The sequence below is a fragment of the Patella vulgata genome, chromosome 2 (assembly GCF_932274485.2).
Source record: "Patella vulgata chromosome 2, xgPatVulg1.2, whole genome shotgun sequence".
In the NCBI taxonomy this organism is placed as follows: Eukaryota; Metazoa; Mollusca; class Gastropoda; family Patellidae; genus Patella; species Patella vulgata.
The window spans coordinates 27733300-27756763 of NC_065880.2; the positions used below are offsets into that span (position 1 = coordinate 27733300).

At 37.1% G+C, this 23464-nt stretch overlaps 1 long non-coding RNA gene across 1 annotated transcript; it reads right to left on the reverse strand.

Annotated features, from left to right (window-relative positions):
- Positions 1–955: 955 nt before the first annotated feature.
- LOC126811607 (uncharacterized) lies at positions 956–21183 on the reverse strand. The gene is made up of 3 exons (XR_007675664.2): positions 20968–21183; positions 11641–11820; positions 956–2534 (listed from the first exon to the last, which is right to left on the reverse strand). It is a non-coding gene; the product is annotated as an uncharacterized LOC126811607 (long non-coding RNA).
- Between the last annotated feature and the right edge of the window lie 2281 nt (positions 21184–23464).

Consider the following 23464-nt stretch of genomic DNA (forward strand, 5'->3'; position numbering starts at 1 on the left):
GTAGTGCCGCTGTCCGGGCAAAATTTCCATCATAGTACATTGTATGGCGTATGCCCGTCTTCATTAGTCCAGTCGGAGCAGAACAGTAGGACGTTAAACCCCATTTCATTTCATTTTGACTCACTCTGGCCTTGGCTTCGATTTCAGTGTTAATCGAGATGGTTTGTCAGGATTTTCCAGTTGGCTTATCTCTTGTCAGAGATGCAGAACTAAGGGCCTGGCAAAGAACAGCGTCTAGTTTACGGGGAGATGAAAAACCATGCCGTATATACCATTGAGGACTCCCTAACTGTTGTTAAAATAAAAAAGAATAAACGCAAACGTCGCTGTACAAAATTAACCATGTAGCACACTGCAGGGCGTATGCCTGTCTTCATTCATCGTAAAAACTACGCATCACCCTCCATTCTAACAAATTTGGATTGAACATTACAAACTCTGATTGTCCCTGTCGTGGGTCGAGTGCCTACATAGAATAGGCCTACCAATATGTGACCTATAGGAAAAGCAACTAAACATGAAATAAATATCAAATTAATGGAGGCTCTTATCTTCTCAGCATGATTTTCCGGCGTGCTCCCCCCCCCCCTTTTGCAGAACGGAGATTGTAGGAAGGGACAACGTAAAATCGTTGGGATGGGGCGAAACACTAGGTCATAGTGCCGCCTTCCAGGCAAAATTCCCCTCATAGCACACTTCATGGCGTATGCCTTTCTCATTATCCAAGTGCAGTAAGACGTTAAACCCCGTTTCAATTCTATTCATTTCAATTTAATTTCAAAAGTCTTCTCAACACAATATGGAATAACAGTGGGTAAGCTCAGAGCATTTTTAAGGAATCTGAAGGACTTTGTCATCGAGGCCCGAATATATTTGAATTTCGGCATACCTTAGAGTGGCACTATCTGACGTATACCTGTTATTTAAAAAGAAAACACCAATATTTAACTGATAGCATGAAATGATTTATTCAGAGTACCATGGCACAGTTGAAGAGTTTAAGAAATATTGTTTTTACAAAAATCGTATGAAGATGCATTTCAGAGGTGGCAAAAGTTTGTATTTCATAGTTTAAAAAAAAAATAAATAAATAATACAGCCATATACATTGTTAAATGAGAATATTTCGACATCTATGTTAAAATGTACATTTTTTTTGACAGGAAAAGTAAGGAATGGAACACCAGTTTTAGATTGTTTGAGTATCTTTTTCTTTTTATAAGTTTTTAAAATAATAAGACAAGACTTGTATTGATTACAGATTTTTGATATATTTTATGTCAATGTTCGACAAAGATAGCATCCACTGTTCACTTAAATATGTGTTATCTAAATTATTATCAATTATGTATTTATTCACATGGTAATTCCATAATAGACTCTCTAGTGCATCGGATGACCGTGCTATCGAATACATTGGAACATTTTTGTCATTTAATAATTTAACGTTAAAATGGATAACCGAGACTGTTTAAAAATCTGCATTTATTCACATGCCAGGCCCGAGAGGCTGATATATTGAGTGGATTAAACAATGTCCGCCATATCTTTATTAAACGTTAAACTGGAAAATAGAGGCCGCGTTTATCATCGTAGTAAAAGTACTTAACAGCTGAGACTCTCTTCTCAAAACTTCAAACACTAATAACATCACTCAGAATAAAGTATTTTGACTGAATTTCCAATATATTCATTATTCATTATCTATTTTTGAACTATTATAGCAAAAACGGCCAGCTCTGTATCTAAATCTTACATAATGCATCTTTAAGTCGAACCAGTTGATATAAAATCTAGCTAAATTTAGTAATAGGTCAATATATAAATTGTCTCTTAAATGTATAGGTTGCACTATGATTCAAAATAAATAAACAAATAAATGTACAGAAAATTCAAAGACAAAAGATAACGATCACACGATATTCCCAGATATTGCCCGATTTCTGTTAATGAAACACAATCAGTGTATAAGTCCTTTAGGGAGCGAGATAATGGGGTTTTAAAGTATAGAGCCCGTATCCTCTATAGTTGTAAATGTTGCTAAGCGGTGAAATGAGTAGTCAACCATAAGAAATGGTGGCTCCACGATTTAATATCTTAATAGAAGATGGCTTACATATTTCTGTGCTGATTACCGGAAGCAAGTCTAGGATAAAATTAATTATTTCTTAGACATAGTCTTAAAAATTGTAATTGTAGTTGGCAGAAAAAAAATAGATTAATACCGTATAGATGGATTTACTCTTTTTTTATTTTAACTTTATCGACTTTGGTTGATAAATTTAATATCGAAACAGATTTGTATGAGATTCTGCAGTATTATATGACTGGGAAACAAAATGAGAGATTTGGTGATAATAATAATCAAAGTTTCGGAGTCTCTAGCCATACATTCTGTCTAGATTGGCTGATTTTTTGAGTTGGCAGACACAAATCTCGAAGGGATAATTACAGAATCCTTTCACCAGATTGGTACAGGCCAGACCATCACAGCAGTCTGATGATGTCACACAGTTGTTCATATAATTCAAACACTGAAATAGATAAAAATAATACAATAAAAGTATGGTGTGGATATGACATAAATGATCCAATGTTGATGGGTTGATAATTCAAAATCCACGTGGGAGTTATTGGGTTTGGTCCAATTTCATGTTGACCAATCACAACATCGAAAATATAACATCCTCCATTGTGACTGGAATACCATTTGTTTTTGATTGTATATATTCAAATGATATGACTATGATTCATTGGTGGAACCGGTCCCAAACAACGCGAAAGACGTCTAGCGACCTTTTGTCGAACACATTGTGAGAAATCGAAAGGGTGTACTCCTTAGAGTGTTCCCCTGTCAGATTGTCGCGGATGTAAAATCGATAATCTTTGGTGTGAACATGGCGGATATTTCAACCATGTTTATGCCACCCCTCACTACTATAGTTATAGAAAATAAATGCTGTTTAACGTCCGTCTGAACCAACTGGGAGAGATAGATAAAATGGGGTTTAACAGTCCACTCGACACAAATTGGGTCATTTCGGAATTAACATATTTCAATAATTCGATTGTGCGTAGCGGACTGTATCTGTGGAAGGAAGCCGGGATACCCAGAGAAAAAACACGAACGAGGTTGCACACACGATCCCACTTCTTGGCACGTGCAAGTGTGGACTGAAATCCACGCCACTTGACTCAATGACAAACCTTATAATATGATCAAACGTGTAACCACATTAAACCATTCTAACCCAACACATTGGCTAATGAAGATAATTTTTTGTAAACACCACCGTTTCCGCCTAAACTCATCATCAAATTCCAACTGTCAACGGTTCCTTTAGTGCACGCCAACCTGTACACGGAACCCCTCGGTTTTTCGTCATGCACCACTGAAGAACTTTCTAAGCCAACACCGGGATTTAATTACAATGAATTATCTTTTAAGATACATTATGTAAGATTTGGATAAAGAGCTAGCGATTCTTGCTATAGTAGTTCAAAAAAGGAATATGTAAAATGAATAATTTGAAAATTTCATTCAAATTACTCTATTGCGAGCGAAGACATTAGCCTTTGAAGGTTTGACAAGACGTGTGCATTAATTGCAACCACCGTACTGGTTGTTCGAAGCCAAGTCTCGCTCCCCCATTTTTAAATTAAATCAAATTATGGCTGAACTGTTCCAGTCTACTTAATATCGGAGATATCCGATGGCATCAGGAGTTGATTATGGTCTTGTCATGTTAATAAATGTCTAATTACGACATGTTATTTCCCTTGAGAGATTTCCCCTTTTCTAGTAAGTCACAGTTTTACAGCTAAACGTAGTCTTAACATCAATCTAGTAATGTATCATTTACAAACTGTGTGCAATTTATTAGAGTTTTAATTTGATGGCTCAACAAAAGTTTTAATAAAACCACGACTGTTCTGTGTCTTACATGCATTATTGAATGATTCTGCCGCCAATGTGATAAAGATCAGACAACGTTTCCGTGATATTACACTTAAACATACATTATGCAAGAGCTAAATCTGTCAATTGCGGGTCTTTCTTTACGCCTGAAATGTTATCTAAATTATTAATTAGACATTAATTAACTTATCCAGGCCATAATCAACTCTCGATGTCATCGTCAGACTGAGATATTTACTGAATTTGAATCCGATTTTCTGCTCAACGCTCATTCATTATTAATCCAAAAATGGATAATAGAGACTATGTATTTATTGTACCGACTTAAGTAATGATGATCGAGGCTAGGCCTAACATTCAAAAGCTAAAATCTCGGTTCAGAGTGGATCAATTTGACTGAAACTTTCAGCAAATTCCCTTTATATTATCTAGTTTTTTAACTATTATAGTGAGAACTGCCAACTATTTATCTAATCTCCTATAATGCCCCTTCAATTAAAGCTATCTATCTACTTTAAAACAGTTTAATAGTTCTCCATCTTTTTATTTACGCTTCGTTTTCTCATTTGAATGGGGGGGGGGGGGTGTTGGATGGCGCGCTGCATCATAGGTCTGACATTGAGCCAAGTGGCACGGTTTCAATTCCCCGTTTGTAAGTGATCTCCTGTCCAACCTCGTGGGTTTTCTCCGGGTCCTCCGGTTTCCTTCCACTGCTAAAGATCTCGACGCGCAAGCGAATTAGTGAAATAAAATTGAACCGTATGTTAGTCTCGAAATGACCTAGTTTGTGTTGAGTGAACGTTAGACCCTCTCTCTCTCTCTCTCTCTCTCTCTCTCTCTCTAAAGATCTCGACGCGCAAGCGAATTAGTGAAATAAAATTGAACCGTATGTTAGTCTCGAAATGACCTAGTTTGTGTTGAGTGAACGTTAGACCCTCTCTCTCTCTTTCTCTCTCTCTCTCTCTCTCTCTCTCTGGGATGGCAGAAAATTTATCATTTATAGCCTATGAATTTATTTCCATAAACTAGCGTAAAGTTTGTTTTTTTGGGTTTTTTTTTTAAATACGCTTGAGTAAATTTTCTATCCATCTCTCTATATTCAGATTAGTTTGTAACGTTATACAAGTCTATTGAACCCCACGTGTTTAGTTTATCTATTATACATAGATTTTAGATAATACAGATTTTATCGCTGAGGATGCAAGGGCTATATTAATAATAATAATATCATCATTAACAAAGGGAGCTGATACGATGGAAGATAAGCAACCCATTCTTAGAGAAAGTGTACAACATCATTCTCATATTGATAATTATAATAATTAGTCGGTCATTTGTAAAACGCTTTTATATTGTTGCTACAGAAAGTGTACAAATTCTTTGTTGAAAATAAATGTAATTCATTATATATCGTTGAAGAATTTTGGTTGGTGGTTGTGATATTTTTATAGTACATGAACCTTTGGTGTATTGTAGTTGTTATCTATTATTGATGAGAATCGGAAATATAGAGTATTAATAACACAATTAAGTCTATTATATATTCTGCCAGTTAGTTTTAGATGGTTGCCAGAATTCAAGTCACAAGACCATTATTAATGTACTCAATCGAAAATACTTCAACTAAAAATAGTATTTTATGATCTGTTTTATTATTTATATTGGTGATAAGACGCAGTTTTACACAATTACATTTTTGCCGGCCCATTCACCAAAAGTTGGTCTGTTTTACTAAGCCCCACCCCCACCCCAAACCGATCCATCCCGTTTATTTTTTGGGGGTTTTGTGTGTGCCTGTGTACGGATGGGTGTGGGGATGGGAGGGGTGTAGGGGTGGGTGAGTGGGCAGGTTTCCGTAAACACAGGTACTTCTTTTATATGACTTCCTTTGTAGACGCACGGACACACAATCTCGTTGTTGACTTTATCCATAATGGTCGGTAAAGTTTGAATAAATAAAGATTGTCAGAATAATAACTGAAAAATCTAATGAAACCGATGATTTTCTTTTGTTCCAGATTAAGGAGAGTGTGACATTTTAATATTTTGGTGGCTCAGTGAGTAAGATGGTGGCTCGCTAACCTGGAGGTCCCGTGCTCGATCCCTGCGTTGGCCGAGAAAGTTCATCGCGAATTTCCGACGTAGTTCCTCCTTGTCAGTGCTGCAGGACCGTGGGCCTGGCAAGGAACAACGTATAGTCTATCGCATGGGACGAAAAATCGAGGTCCCGTGTACACATTGGCGTACACGCAAAATACGTGGGCAGTTGTAATTCGATATAAGAATTGGACGTAGCGCAGCTGTTGGAATTCGATATAAGAATTGGCCGTAGCGCAGCTGTCCGGGCAAAATTCCCATCATAACACACTGTATCTCGTACGCCTGTCGTCATTCGCCCAGTCCGAGCAGAACAGTAGGACGTTAAACCCCATTTAATTTCATTGCATTACTACTTATAGGTGAAAATGGCTTGTTTACAACGTCTGTAGAAGTTGCTAAATGTCGGAAAGGTTTCTATTCATTATATTCTTGTAAATATTGAATCGAAATGAACCATGTTTGGTTTGATATGACTATTGTTGTAGAGTCGTCATTGTATTCTAGTGTCCATGGGGATTTCATCTTCAATCTTAAGGAATGTCGCAAAACGAATATGATTACATGAATTATCTTAACGTTCGCTAGAGTAGTCACGAGGGAAATAAACACGTAATTCATTTATTTATCGCCTATAATTGTCAATAAAATAAGATTATATCACGAATTATTCCAAATGCATCTATAATTTGTGATTTTGAAGAATGATGTGTGTATATAAGATTTATTATCTGTGAGCTGGGGAAATATAACACGTAATAATTCAAATTTATTCAGAAATCATTAAAGAGATAACTGTCAGTCCCTGACGTCCAAAGTGAATAGGGGCCTTGTGCACCCATACATCTCCTCTCAGAGATATAGGTTAAGTTTATATTGAAATTTAGTTATATAACAAATACTATTAATTATTTTATTTGAGTACACAATATAGATTAAATAGAATTAGTGAAATCACCAATGCTCAATGGTTAAAGTGTATGTCAAATAACAAATCGTTGTACTGTAAACTTCAATCAGATTAATTGTACCTTTATTTTACTAATGAGAGAGGGAGAGAGAGAGAGAGAGAGAGAGAGAGAGGGGGGGGGGGGTAACGCCCACTCGACACAACATACACTGTTAACAATATCCATTTTTTGTATGTGGCCGAATTCCGTTGTTTGACACTTTTTTTCTGTTAATCGATGGCTTTTTTTTTGGGAGAAATTGTGTTAAAATTGTGAATTATTTCTTCAAATTATGTGTTTTATAAATACCTGTGGAATATTCAGTATTAAACAGGAAATTTCCGGGACATTTAGGGATAAAATGTTTTATTCCATTCTATAATGGACTTAATTCTGTTATTTTATGGGATAAACGGGAGAATGACCAGGAATGTACGGATTATTTCTGTTTGCAAATGTAACGATAAGTAATCGTATACATATATAATCATTTCTAATACTTATCATGTTATAGTATTCATTTCATTTTATTAACTATTATATGAAGAATCATATTTTGTAAAGTTTGCTATATTAATTGTCATGTATATCTAATTTACATTATATATAAGATCTATAAAGTGTATTGTTATTCACCATACGGTAATCAGATTGTAAGTATTTTCATAAATGTGTAAAAATATGTTTCAACACTCCGTGAGTAAGGTTGCGATTTCTGGTAATCAAGTACGCTTTATTCCGGATAGTATGTCTCTATGGCAGAATTAACGGTACCTGCAAATTGATAGTAACGCAAACTTACATCTGAAAGCCTCTAACAGGTCCAATCACTGACGAGTAGCGGTTTGTGATACCTTGCACTCGATTAGGGTATTCTTATATTAGCGGAAAGGGGGTTACGTATCAAGATTGTCAGCGATAGCACTTCGGTGGAAGCGGACGTTAAAGCTATTTCACACACGCGTATAAAGTCAATGGTTAATTCAATGAAATTTTTATCACTTTCATACCCAGGAAACAAAAATTACCATGATTTTTTTTCTGTATTTGAAAATGGAGTTATGTTAATTGAATGAATTTCTGTAAATTACAAAAAAAATACAAATACGGATCAAATTTTCCTAGTAATTTTTGTTTCCGGAATTTTTTCCGTTTTTACGGATATTTTTGTTACAGTGTAGGTCATTTCGGGAGTACCATATGGTTCAATTTTATTTCAATAATTCGCGTAGGGGTCTTTAGAAGTGGGGGAAAACAGGAGGACCCGGAGTAAACCCAAAAGGTTGAACAGGCGACCTAACTCCCTGTGACGTACAAGCGGGGAATTCAGTGACAGACCTTATATGGTTTCACGCGCACGCGTCAAACCACTGGATCTCGCCCACCCGCCCCTGCATTAATAAAGGAATCAATGATATCCGAAAAATCAAAGTCAGCTTCAATATTCAAGGTGCGCCACGTGTTCCATGGGTAATCCGCCACAGATAACAGTAATATAGCACTTTGTCGGTTAGAAATGGTTCCACTACTGATGTCTTCCGCCTTACTCCAGCCACAGTAGTGGCTCGTCCTACAGAGTTCCTTTGCGCAAGTTTTTTAGTGAAATCACTACAAAAAAGTTACTGGCCTATAACTCCCTTAATTTACACATAAACTGACCTAAAACAGTACTGCACCTAACTTAACATATAATGAATGAATTCCTATTGAAATAAAGGTGAAGCCTTACCGCATAATTATATGATTTGATGAAACCCAACTGCTACGCGAAATTTCAACTGGCTGGTGTCATGGCGGCTTGTGTGTAATACGTCATTACAAGAAACATCGCTATGCAAATGTAGAACGCATAACCACAAAGAAAAACTGTTCGGTAACTATTTTAGTGGTCCAGTCTTCACTATTTGTCATAGAATTACTTATTCCAATACAAACTGTAATGATATGTGTTGACAGTGCATTTGAACCTATTTGAACTTGCGTAAGGATTCTTGGACTGTATCAATTGTAACGTTAAACACACAGTTTAACGCTACAAGTATAGTAACTATTTGTCGGTCGGTAAAAGAATCATTTTTATTATTAGTTTGATTATATTATTCAAAATTAATTGAATTGAATTTATTTGTGAATGTAAATAAACTGCAAAGAAACGTATAAAGACGCTGGTTTGGAACCGTTCGTGTAAATACGTTAGCCCACAATCTTACTTTAAAAATAGCTTCAGCAACATCTTAGAACAATGAAACTGGTCATAATATCTCAACAATACTTTTAGATCTAACTTATTTATTATATTGTGATTGGTCAATGAATTGTTCCAATAGGCGCATGTCTGGCATCAACCAATCACCAATGGGGAAATTAAGTTATCCCATGACGAAATGGTAAAATGTTCGATTACGGCATGAATTACATTAAATTTCAGATTCAATCGAACGTTTTGCGTTCAACTGATATTACGTCTAAAATCTATATTTCCATTTTGAAACATGATAGGTAGGTCTATTCAAAATTGCCAATATGTCGTAAATATATGAAAACAAAAGTTTTTGGAGCATCGAAAGGCAATTTGTTCGATGTAACGATAGTATGGTTTGCGTGAACAATGTTGGTTTCAATCTAGCCGCTTTACTCGATCTATTGTCACTGATATTGTTTTGATTCGCGTGCTTTGTGAAACGGGACCCGGATAGTCTCCGCCATAAACTCCAGTGGAGCCAATTACTTAACTACGCTTTATCGGAAACTGCATTGTCTGGAGACTACAAAGTATGCAGCAGAAATTTGTACAAAATGAGAAAAAATGTAAGATTACGTCCTGATCTCCACGACTTTGTCTAAGTCGTTAATTTGACAAGAACCTGGCCTTCAGAGTCTGTAATATATCAACATGGTGGATATTACGTGACGAGAAAGATTATTAGGATTCTAATGATCAGTCATATGATGGCAGGTTTATACTAATGCAACTTTATTTGTTACATTTAACAACAAACCAAAAAAGTCATATATTCATATATTATTCACTTATCTGTATCAGGTGAATAAAGAATGATCCAGATTTATCAGTCTATCATAATCATTATACAGTCCAAACTATCAGTCCATCATAGTCATAGGCCTATTGTCCGAGTTGTGCGTCTAGTCATATTGTCCGAATTATCATAGTCTTGCTGTCCGAATTATCCAAATTAAACACCAATCATAGACATACTACTGTCCGAATCGTCATTGGCATACTGTCCGAATTATCCGTCCATCATAAAATCCGAATTATCCATCTATCATAGTCATAAAGAAATGAAATGAAATGAAATGGGGTTTAACGTCCTACTGTTCTGCTCCTAACCTGGGATAATGAAGACAGGCATACGCCATACAGTGTGCTATGAGGGAAATTTTGCCCGGACAGCGGCACTACGGCCTACTCTTATATCGAATTCCAACGGCAAAGGGATCTTTTACGTGCACGCCAATGTGTACACGGGACCTCGGTTTTTCGTCCCACCCGAACGACTAGACAGCTTTCCTCGTCAGCCCCTCCGTCCTGCATCACTGACAAGGGAGAACCACGCCGGAAAATCTAGATGAACTTTCTTGGCCAATGCAGGGATCGAACACCCGACCCCCAGGCTAGCGAGCTAGCATCATACCCGCTTAGCCACGTGATCCCCCATAGTCATAAAGCCCCAATCGTTGTAGACATACTGTCCTAATTATCCGTCCGTCATAATCATAAATCCGAATTGTCCGTCCACCGTAGTCATGTATCGTCGTCGGCATACTGTCCGAATTATCCGTCCATTATAGTTATAAAGTCCGAATTGTTCGTCCATCATAGTCTTACTTTTTGAATTATCCATCCATCATACCGTTTTGTGTAACTTGTTTATTTTGCCGCTTGGCTTTTTATAGAGTACCTGATACCTCTTCTCATTGGAATCCGGGGCCCGGAACCCGGGTACCAAGGTATAGAAATGGTACCCTGGCCTTTTCTAGAGTATACTTGTATACCCATGCCCTAATGATGAAAGTTTTCAACCTTTTTACTAGTCTATTCATTCTCTGAACAATCGACTATTTGCCAAAATTCACAAGTTGAGAATGGACGAAATAGACATTGTGAAAATATCTGAATTTATTGTGAAATATCATCAGCGCATCAATTATTTCGGTCGATTATAGTCTCATTATAGTGTCTCGTCAACACTTGCTAATGAATATGTCCTCTTGCAAGAATCGTGTCTCTAAATCTATTGTCTCGTTCAAAAAGCTTATTCTATTTTCTTAATGAAGATTGGTGTATTAAATGTCAAATTAAAAATAATTTTTTAGGAAATGAATTCCTTATGATACGAAAATCGTGAATAATCAGGCTTTTGTCTCTTTCATTATCATGTATTTTAAAGGGTTTTATGTTGGAATTTGGAATGCTAGAGGCGATCTAAACAGCGTTCTCGGAATTGACAAATTTCAAAATTTTCTAGAGGCCGGAGGGAGAGGACCCCCCCCCCCCTATCTTTTGGTACCCTGGCACTCACGCCGATCCGGCGCCCCTGATTGGAATGGTCCATATATAGACAATAATAGCATTGTCTGAATAAATGAGGGAGGATGTGCACATTGTGTCATTCCCCCATAAGGGTCTTTAGCAGTGGGAGGAAAGCATACCTGTTTTTGTTGAGATCCTTTTATGGCACTGATATCTCCGTCATCCAGTCTAAATCTGGTTCTGAGAAGACTGGCTGCGAATGAGGAATGGACTAAGACAATCATGAGAATAAAACTGGCTAAGGCTACTCGGAACGACATGTTGGATACGATTAGTTGGTTGCTGGAAATAGGCTGGAGCTGAAACGACAAACGTAAAATAATTTGCTAATTGATAAAACCTGTGGGAATTTGGGATTCTGTAGATTGTACAGAACGATCTTTTTGTAATATATTGTGGCGGCTTTTCTTGCTGCTATGGTTAGGAAGTGGTTGTTAGTTTAATGTAATTATTGATTCTTTTGATGTTATCTCAACTATGTTTCGATTGCTTTTGTTGTTGTTGCAATAGATGTTCTTTGCACAGTATGATGTCGTTGCTGAATTCGACTGTTTAGCTGTTGTGGTTTTTGTTTAAAGTTAATTTGAAAGTTAACCAAAATTAGAGTTTTTTTTCCATTATATTTTTCGTTTTCATTCGTTCATATTTCGAATTTTCTATTTTTTTTACTTTAGACTTATCAGTCAGTCAATGAAAACACAGGTATTTCAGTCACGTCAAGACACTGTCCATTGATCTATTTATAAACTCACTGGGGTATCGTGAATAACACAACGGACACCAACCGTTTGAATATAATAGATCTATAAAGTAGTGTTCGCTGTTGTTCTTGGTGCTATGTTTTAACTGTATAACCATAACCGTTGTTGATATCGCTGCGGCGGTTTTTGGTGGGGTGTTACTATGACCAGTTTTTGGTTTTATTTCTTTGCTTTTATTGTTTTAGCTTGTCCCATTGCTTTGGTTTGATTTCATTGTGTTGACTTGATTTCATTGCTTACATTGTTTTTGGTTGAGAGAGAGAGAGAAAGAGAGAGAGAGAGAGAGGGACCATGATCAAAACTGCACGCATTAGACCATTAGAACCCCGCCCCCTCCCATATGGTTGTTGGTTTAATCTTCTTGATTTCGTGGCTTTGGCCATGTGTTTGGTGTCGTTGTTTTGTTTTCTCTGAAATTTGGACTGGAATTATTCATCCTTAATTGCATAGGCGGAGCAAGCCCAAATCTTCAGCATGGTCAAGAGTAAAACAGACATTAAACTTCTTATATTACAGTAAAAGAGAAACGCGAAACCATCCAAACAAATATTTCAATCTAAATTCCATCGGAAACTCCCGGATCAAATTAGAAATAAACCAATCACGTAGACAATCAAACAATCGAATGTGCAAACTACAGCAGCGTTTGGAAGTTTAATTATTTCAACTCCCCGGGCTCCACTGTTTTCAACAAGCAAATATTACCTGGTTAACATGACCCCGAGTGAATTCACGAGGGACTAGGATTTCATCCCGAACACTGAAGTTCCACAGATACTGCTAAAGAAAATAACCTATTATAACATTATTTTCTTCATTTAAATTGAAACAAAGCTAATAGATAAAACGCTCTCGTGTTCTTGCGTTGTAATTTTAAAATATTCAAAAGAATGTAATAATTTAAATATTGAAGGTCGGATTAAGGCTAAGGGTCCAAAAATTTTAGGGGCTACGCCTAACCTTTCTTTGTGTTTCCCCCCTGCATGCTTGAAACGTATAAAGGAGGATGGAAATGCTGACTCTTTTCCTAATGTGGAATTGCTTTGTGGATTTATTTGACATTGCCAGTAGCAAACTCAGAAGGTGAACGATCCTTTTCTGTGTTCAAATGTGTGAAGAACCAGCTTCGTTCAGTTGTCGGATATGAGAAGTTGTGTGACTGTTGCGTCAGATTTGACCAGAGACAGACTTTGAAGGGATCATTGCAAAATTCCCAAAGCACAAATCTAGAAAAAAAAAGCTATGTAATTCCGTGTAGTGTCACTTCACCTATCTAATGTATGTAAACTAATGCAATACATGGAATGTATAATGTACAATGCCACTATTATTTCTTTTGATATTTTGTATTTGATGGATGGGTGAATTGCCTGTGTAATATGCCCCATGAAGTATTTTGGCCTATAAGGGCCCCACAAAACCTTAATTTGGCCCTGTGAATATCATCGTATTAATGTGTCGTATCTGAATGGGTGCTATGACGTAGTATTGGGCAGTCAGACCTAGGAGTATACTTGATATTTACGTTCGGCAATATCCGTATAATTGATTTTGGGCTATGTCTACACCCTCTAGACCAATAGAAACTTTCTGGAAAGGGCCTACTTGCCCCTTTTATCAACAGATTTTTGAAAGAAAATAAGCATTAGGTTTATAGACGTTTATTTTTAACACGGCGGGATAAAAATGGACATTGTCCCTGACCTGTAAGATCCGCCCTGTTCTGAATTCCTATTTCGATAAATATGTAAATGTATCACGGGTCTATTTAGATGTAACTTCCGGCACTTTTGATTTCTGATTTGGTATTTCATCTGTGAAATGAGAGACTTCTAGTCTGGATTTTAAAACAAGTCTATATTTTGTTGTTTGTTTTTTTTTTCTGTAGGTTATTTCTGTTAAACCGTGACAATCAACGTTCATATTGTGTAATTATATATTATTTTCCTGGGAGAAATAATATACCCATTCTTTCTCATTAGCTATCAAATTGTGGAGGATTAGAAGCGCTTCTGGCAGGTGGGTTATTTAATGACGGATTGTTACCAATTAACGTCGAAAAGCAGAGTCATTAGTTTAATATGTCGCACACGAAATATCTCAAATTATTTTGACATCTACAAAAACCTTTAAGATATGGAAAGAGGAGAATATCTGCATGATAATTTTTGTAAATTTTAGCTCTTATACAAGCAATTTGCAGTCGATGGTTTAAGGACTGCTCCACTGAGCATGTGTCTAGTGACTTGGGGTACTATTTTGTAGGATAGCATGATATTTTAGCTTGTGGTGATTAGTTAGACAAAGTAACGACTAGGAGCGCTAATTGGTATTCGCATTGGCGTGCATGTCAATTTTTTTTTTATCGACGAATATCAAACTTTGACCACTCGTTATAGCCTGCAGACCATAGTCGTTATTCATTGCAGTCGCAATGACGCGCATAATATGCGGGCCATTTTCTCTATCAATATTGAAGCAATTAAAAAAACACTAAGAACGATACGGTTAAAAATGGTTAAATATGACTACAAAATCATTTGTTGTCGGCGACAAAGGTCGATGTTCGTTGCCGTTGCAATGATGCGCACACAGGCAATTTTCTTAGCAAATTTGTGAGCAATTTTATCACTGGAAAAAATCGCAATGATATACATGTAATAACGTAATATGAATGTATAAAAACTGATTTACATTAAATCGTTTCTGTTTTTACTGTAATTTCTAATCAGTTATGTTTCGGCGAAATACGCTTAGAGTCCACATTGAATGGCAGTTTTGGCGTCTGGTTATTCCAGTCTACACCGGTAGTATTCTCCTGCATGTTTAGCTTCGTTTATCGAGTCGCTTCATTACCAATGGCGCTCGAAAAGATTCTGGCGGGTTATTTAATGACGAATTGTTACCAATTAACATCGAAAAGCAGAGTCATTAGTTTAATATGTCGCACACGAATAATCTCAAATTATTTTGACATCTCCAAAAACCTTTAAGATATGGAAAGAGGAGTAAAATTTTCATTTTGTCTTATATTAGATATCAGAAGCCCATCTTTTCACGGTAAGATAACAACATCAATGTTGATTTAAATTGGTCAATAAATCACGTTTGCAATGTCGAAGACTGTGGATAATATTGAGTTAGAGACTTGCTCCCTTAAAGGGTTAAATATGGCTACAAAATCAGTTAAAGGTATATTCTTCTAATGCATTAAATACGCATATAATTCATCCATAAACTGCATTTCGTTTTATTTGAAAATTGATCATTCTGTATTAATTTCAGTGTTCTATTGGTAGTTCTGGGAATATAGTCGAGTTAATTTTAGTTATATTACACGATCTGTTCTTACAGCTATTAGTGAGTTACGAGGTGTGGTTTCAACCCTCACATGCGACCAGGAGTAGGGTCGCCTACCTAACCTCGTGGGTTTTCTTAGAACCCCAGTGCCAGAAAATTGTGTGGATATAATTGGAAAAGGCAACATAGACGGTTGTTCATTTTTCGCATGTTCATACCATTTGCATCTCCTGGTGGGCCATAAACCTATTCGAGCCATCACAATTTGTTTGGATGTTATTGTGTGTCAAGTTAGCCCAGTGTGTCATATTTTTGTATGTTTACAGTAATAACATAGAGTTAGAAAACTTTGACATGAAATTTTTCTGTTATGATTTTTCAAAAGTAATAGTTTCTGTTTCTGCTAGTTTTTCTGAAGACTTGTTTTCTATTCGGTAATTTTCCCTGCATAATATTTTAATTTCGTGAGAAAAATAAGCATCAATTTCATAAAGAGAATTTGTTTCAAATATTATTTTTTTAGGGGAAAGTTAATGGGAAAATGTTGCTTCAAGTGTGAAAATGTTGCTTCAAGTGTGAAAATGTTGCTTCAAGTGTGAAAATGTTGACTCAAATGTGACAATGTTGACTCAAGTGGGAAAATGTTGGATTTGGCGATAAAATTTTGAACGAGGGGCAGATGCAGTTAAAATGCTCAAATGTGTATCGTTTGGTCTTTCTGAAACCCATGTCACACTCACCCGCAATGAAGCTGACGCTCCCACTGCGGCCTGAAAGATTATGAACGAATTAGTGACACAGTGGAAACTGTCATGTGCGGGAGGGCCCCTTTTGGTGCGTCAGTGGTCATAATTGGAACATATTGTGAACCGATTGCAAGCGCCGGAACAACTTATAACGAGCGTCTTGGCAGCGGAGTGTAGGCGTAGAATTGATCGGAACGATTTCAGCGAGCGCAAGTCGCTTGCATGCGTTATTGCAACGTCCACAAACCCATATTATGTAGTTCGCTTTGCACTGCCATGGCGACTGTACTGCGTCACTACTTCGTTCTCGTCTGAGCTTCGACCCACTGGGCTTGTATTATGCATGCACAAAAAAGCGCCGGAGTTTGACGCTCAAGGTAGATCATGGCGACTCTCTCTCTCTCTCCCGCCCTTGACAGTGTCCATGGTAGCCCAATCGTTCTTATGCTTTCCGGCCGCTAAGTTTCTGTAGTAGACTGATGCCCTAAACATATTTTTATATACACCACCACATCTGAGCCCGGTTCCTAGAAAATTCTTAAAGTAAGCACAAAGTCATGCTTCACTTTTTCTTACGTAAGAAACTTATAAAAATACCGTTCCTATAAAATTCTTAAGACCATGCTTACGTAAGCACAAGTCAAGTATAAGTCTAAGCACATTGTGACTGGTAAAGTTTACCATAAACTGAGACTACGATGCTCTTTAACGTCATAAAAACAACTTTGGTATGCGAATTACGTCATAAATTTATCGTCTGCTTCATTGACGTCATATATAATATATGGTTGATTTAGATGCATTTGACATGTCCCCTATACACATATATATAAAATGTGCCACAAGATAAAAAACGCAGACACATAAAAACTAAATGAATAATTGTGAGAGCGCCTGATCTTAAAGTAGCCTGTGTGTTTGTAGCCTATTGTTTACTAATTGGCAAATAAATAAAATGGTTTCAGGGTAGAAGCGAAATTTTCTATAGCATTCTTTATTTCTTCAGGAGAAGGATTTTCTCTGTCTTGTAATTGTCTGTTTGGTATCAAAAGGTGTCGGAAATGCCGTCGAAAAACTCTACGGTCAGCCATCTTTTTGAAGTAGAAACAGACTTAAGGTTGGTAAGCAAACCGTATACCTTGCTTGGGACTTGTGCTTAGATTGACTATGTTTAAGAACGAAGTTGTGCTTAAGTTTTTTCTTTGAACGCATAATAACGTTCTTGTGTTTACAATGAAGTCTACTTAAATTCTTAGCACAAGAACGTTCTTAAGAATTTTCTGGGAACACAAAATAAGGTAAGTTTACTTAAATGCAAAGCCTACTTAAATCTAAGCCCAAGAACGTGCTTAAGAATTTTCTAGGAATCGGGCCCTGCTCAGTAGAATATGAAAGTTATCACACCAGCGATATCTACTGTAGAATGTGTTATTAGGTGACAAAATTATACCTCATACGAAGCTTACGCTGTCGACAATTAACTCCGCTTGACAACAGATACGAAGCTGATTAATTGACCTTTTTAGTCGAACACACTAAGTAGATACTTCTAGAGCATGGTTGCGATCAAAGCCCAGCTTAACCGGAGCGGGGCCCTGGGCCTGACTAGAATCGCGGGGCCCCTAACGCGACGAAAGGATTATTTCATATCCTTTTGAATGGCACGCATGCGTAACACACCATTAAGCGATCTGTAATACAAGAATAATTACATAATATCTGATCACATACGAAATCTATTCAGTTCCGAATGGCATACAATGCTCGGAAATGGCATATAACTTCACAGAGAAGGTTGAGGGATAGCTCAGTCTCCGTCCTAGCTCAGTCGATGTCGTCGAGCTGCTAGATCGATTACCATGAAACTTTCATCTGGAATTTGATTTTTTTTTCTCTTTTTGCCATGAACTGCGGGATCCCCTCGGGCCCATGCCTCAGCTGTGCTTTGGTTGCGACCCCATTCCAGAAACCATCACCTGATCGCCAGCCCTCGAAGAAAAACATCACCTTTTACTATGAAACATCATCATTATTTACAGATCAAAATGCTGTAATGAGAGACTGAGGAAACAAATCGTGAGCGTGAGAGAGGAAAGACGATTGGCAATGTCGCAAAAGGTGTATAGATTGGAAATTTATATGTTTTTCATAAAAACCTAGCATTTTTTTTTTCGAAGTTTCAGAGTAGTCCGCCACGATCACACGAAAAATGCTCCACTTTCCTCTTCCATTTTCATATTTAATGAAATTGAAAATAAAATGTTTGTATTACAGTTTGGTGTCTGTGTGCATCGCATGAAAGGTGTAAACAGATTTTAACTGCATAACAAAATAGTACACTAATTTTTCAATATGGCTACCATTTAAGGCAGAGATCTATTCTTAAAGCAGATAGTTATCTGTGTGCAGAATAGTTATAGTGTGCTAGCTGTCTCATTCACCTGTAATCATTCGAGCATTATTATTAACCGCTGTCGAAATAAGGTAGTGTTATGGACACTCTATCATTATTTTCAAACCATTATCACTAATCAGGAGATAAACTATGTCAACATTGTTCGTTGGTTATGCGAAGGCATATTATTACAGTTTTTGTGAAATTATTTTGTAATTATTTCCAAATTAACTGTAAACACGCAATGGCTTTTACATTTTTCGAAGAAATAAAATAGGCGTCTAATACATTTAGTCACGAAATGATGTATTTTAATGTCATTGTATGTCATTTTTTTTTAAAAAAAACCCCACCGACTTTAATCAAATGGCGATTAAATATACAAAAATCATGTTTTATAGACACTGTGGGCCATTTAAATTGTAAAGTGTATCGAGGTTGTTGGCAATAAGCAATTCAAATTTGAGGGGAATTTTTATTCTGGTTCCGAAGTAAACTTTTCACAATCCCTCTTTCACAATGGAATGGTTATTTTGAGACGAAAACAGCGTGGGTCAAGATGGGGTGATGGTAATAGGTAGTTTAACAAACCAGGAATTAAACAAAATGGTGTTTTAAATGAAATGCAGTCGGGTTAAACGTCCCACGTTTTTGCTCCATTCGGGCTATTTATAACGGGTATACGCTATCAGAATGCTATATATATGAAGGAAATTTAGTCCAGACAGCGGCGCTTCGACATGCTTTTATTTCGAATTCTAACTGTCAGGGGTTCTTTTATGTGTACGCTAACGTGTACACGAGACCTCTATTTTCGTCCCATCCGAACGACTAACCAGCGTATGTGTACGCTAACGTGTACACGAGACCTCTATTTCCGTCCCATCCGAACGACTAACCAGACGCCCTTTCCTGCACATTTACCTACGGGGAATCACGCTAGAGTATCCCGAGGAACTTTCTCTGTCAACACCTGGATCAAACCCGGGACGTTCAGATTAGCGAGCCAGAGCCTTAAACACAGAGCCGCGCGGACTCCAAAATACACTCATCGGGTTATAGTGAAGTCGGGCATACGCCCTTCAATCCATGGTGGGCCCGTGTTGCGGTTGAGAGAGAGAAATGGGGTTTAACGTCCACGCGACACAAGCTAGGTCATTTCGGGACTAACATATGGTTTGATTTTATTTACATAATTCGCTTGCGCGTAGGGGTCTTTAGCAGTGGGAGGACCCGGAGAAAACCCACGAGGTTGGACAGGCGACCCTACTCCTTGTCACGTACAACCGGGTATTGTGTTGCGGTTGACATCGGAGAACTCGGTGTAATCCGGCGATGCCGCGTCGTACTTTCGACTGGTTTATTTAGCGGGGAAAGTATATTAAGAAAAAGCATTAAAATCCTCATTATCGGCAATATTTCGGTTATAACTTGTGCCACTAGGAGGTGGAATCAAGGTAACTTTGAACTTATTTATATTCGAGTTTTGAACGCAGAATCTGTCAAAAATGTAATTGGTAATCTAACGTACTTCTTTCATTTTTGTCTCCGGTGAATCGAGGAACGTTGGTTTCTGAAAAGTATGGGGGCCCTACATGCTAAAGGCCCCAGGGTATCCACCATGGTTAATCCGGCTCTGTCTATATATGGCGCTGGTCCGCTAACCAGGAGGCCCCGGATTCAATCATCCTAGTGTTGGCTGAGAAAGTTCTATGAAATTGTCCAGCGCGCGGTTTCCCCGTATCAGCGGTGAGGACGGGGACACTGGCAAGGGAAGGCGTGTAGAAATTTGCATGGGACAAAAAACCGAGTTTCCGTGTATACCATTGGCAGCTCGTTCCGTGATCTTCTGACATTTAGAAATCTAAATAAGAGTAAACCCTTGAACCCCATTTCTTTTCATTCAAATTAAACTAATCTCTTCTTTTATTTCGAAAGATAAAAACTGATTTAACAGTTTTAATTTCTCTCATGGCACATTAGTGCGGTTAGTGCAGAAAAGTAAAAAGTTAAGCCGTATTTCATTTCATTTCAATTAACCTATTATATTCTTTCATTTCGAAAGATACAAAAGCATCGTTTTTATTTCGATAGTGCACCATAATCTTGTCAATGTCTAAAGGTCATTATCAAGCCGTGTAGGCCAAAACAAACAATCGATTCGACAACATTTAAAATATGAAATTGTAGCAAGTCTATATTATTTCACACAAAAGAAATTATTATAAAAAGATAAAAACTTACTTGTGGCTAACAAGAACGTCTATACGGCCGTAAAAGTTGGATACAAATTGAAATTATTTCAGAACTTTTTTGCTTATCAACTCTAATTTAATTAAGGACAGTTTAATCCTCGGATTAATATACTATAAAACATAAATCTCCTAAATAACCACCTTAGTTGTCAAACATCAAGAGAAGTCTGCCTCTGCCTGAGAATTATAGAGATTATATCGTAAAGAACAAATCAATACTATGTGATTAACTTCTGGAATGACAGAAACTTCGACATTAATTCCATTCTTCACGTTTTATATCGACCAATCATTTCCCTTGTTATATATCAAGTTAATTTATTAATGTGTAGGCTAATCAGACGTGTTCTTATAGAAGTTGCGCGTTTGAAAATCTTCCACGTCAAGGCGTGGGTTGTCGTTTATATTAACACTATTAGCTTTTAGTTTTGCCTACACAAATTCACCTTTTCGCAAAATTTCCCACTACTTTTAACGCAAGTGATACTTATAAAACTAAATGTTTCCCCATTTGTGTTAATTTCTTGTAAAACTGTTTTATTTATAACGAAATGAAACAAAATAAGGTTTAACGTTCTACTGTTTTGTAACAACCGGGAAAATGAAGACAGCTATATGCAATACGTCATGGGTACCATTTGGGATTGGCAGTGACTTTCGAATTCCAACAGTCGTTTACCTGCAGGCGGATCCACGTTTCCCCGTCCCAACCAAACGACTAGATGTTATTCTTTGCCAACATATCATGACATTGTCCACCCAGACATCGCCGGAATTCTACAGTTTATAAGGTCTTTTTAAAAAAGATAACTTGTCTGTATATGCTGGGGGGGGGGGGCAATCTCAGTTAAGGGGTGGGGTGGGGGAGGCTGAGGTTATTTTTGACTCGAATGTTCAGAATGAATGAATCATTAACTAAAAGCGAATTTTTTCCCACAACGCTGTTATGACGGTTGTTTCTTTTTAATTAATTACACAACAATATAAATTTACAATGTGTTAAGCAAAAAAAACAATTTTATCTTCCCCATTCTCTGATGATGTATGTGTCTGTAAAACGGACAAAATTTGCCCGTAAAATGGACGGTTCACCTATGCTTGCCTGGGTTGTACGATGTGTCCAGTCGTGGGGGAGGAAACCTTTCGAGATATCGATTCGTTGAACGATGGTGTTTTTGCAAAGTAGTGGCATCGGCCACAAAATCTTACAGTGGCTTTTAGTTTTGGGGAGTTTTATCTTTCGAGATTGTTGGGACGGTTTCGTTAAACCCTATCGAAAGTCAAAGTCAGGCAACTATTTTCCTCGGAGTCACTGCCCTTGCCGCCGAAACTTTGTAAACCTCTACTTTTTTTAGATATTTTTTAAAACTTATTGGAATGGTTCGGCGAGTCCTATGGTCAAGCGATTTTAGATATTGTTTTTGTTCAGACATGCACCGATGGCAATTTGTGTATGACTTCGGTGACAATCTCGGTGACAGCGAACTCCCCTGCGATACTTTCAAATAAGGTCTGAGCATGTGTTGTCAGCTATCACTCAAGACGACTTGTCCAACCATGTGCAACACCAGATTTGGTTCACGCATAAAAAGCGAAATTCTATTGCTTTCGGACAGCCGGAAACTAGTCTACATGTAAACCTTTTGTATGGTATCGTATATAATTATTTGACTTATTATTTATGCCGTCTCATTCATTTAATAATTTTAAGTAATCAGATTCCTACTGGTTTATAAAAAATGCAGGAACCGTGTCTTAATATTAATTTTTATACCCTTTTACATGCTAGTGGATTTAATATTTGTCATACACATATTGTTTTATTATTGTTTCAGAATCGTTTCGATCCCTAATTTATTCATTTCTGCTATAATCAACCTGCCAATCTCGAGGTTCTGTCTTTTTTTGGAGGGGGAGGGTGTGGGGTGGGGGTAACATTGTGGATAGTTTCATAGTTTCTGTGTACAGAGGTATACAAAAAAATACAAATATAACCTAGCTAGGTGATATTGATGATTACAATACATCAACATTTAGATTTTCTGTATGTAAATTAATGTTGTTGTAAGATTTCAAATCAGATATTGTAATGTATCATAATGTGTAATTTCTTATTTGTAGCCAACTTGCGTGTTGCAACTTCCATTATTATTATTATAAGCCCCCATCGGTTCAGGTAAATTCCTTTTGCTTTCGGAAAATTCGTCGGATCGGCTAACCGTCTTTTATAAATAACCAGCGGTTGCCAGGCAAGATTGAAATATAAATTACTAATTTTAAAGTGGATACGGAAGCTGCAAGCGAAAAACAAAATAACCAGCGGTTGCAAGGCAAGATATGCCCACATTTTGCAAGAGATGGATAGAGAACAAGCTAAAAACAGGAAGTTATAAAATTATATTTTAAGTTTCATCAATATCGGATAAAAATTGTGACTTCTAGAGAGTCCATAACCGTGGCATTGCATACTTTTACACTATTTGCGT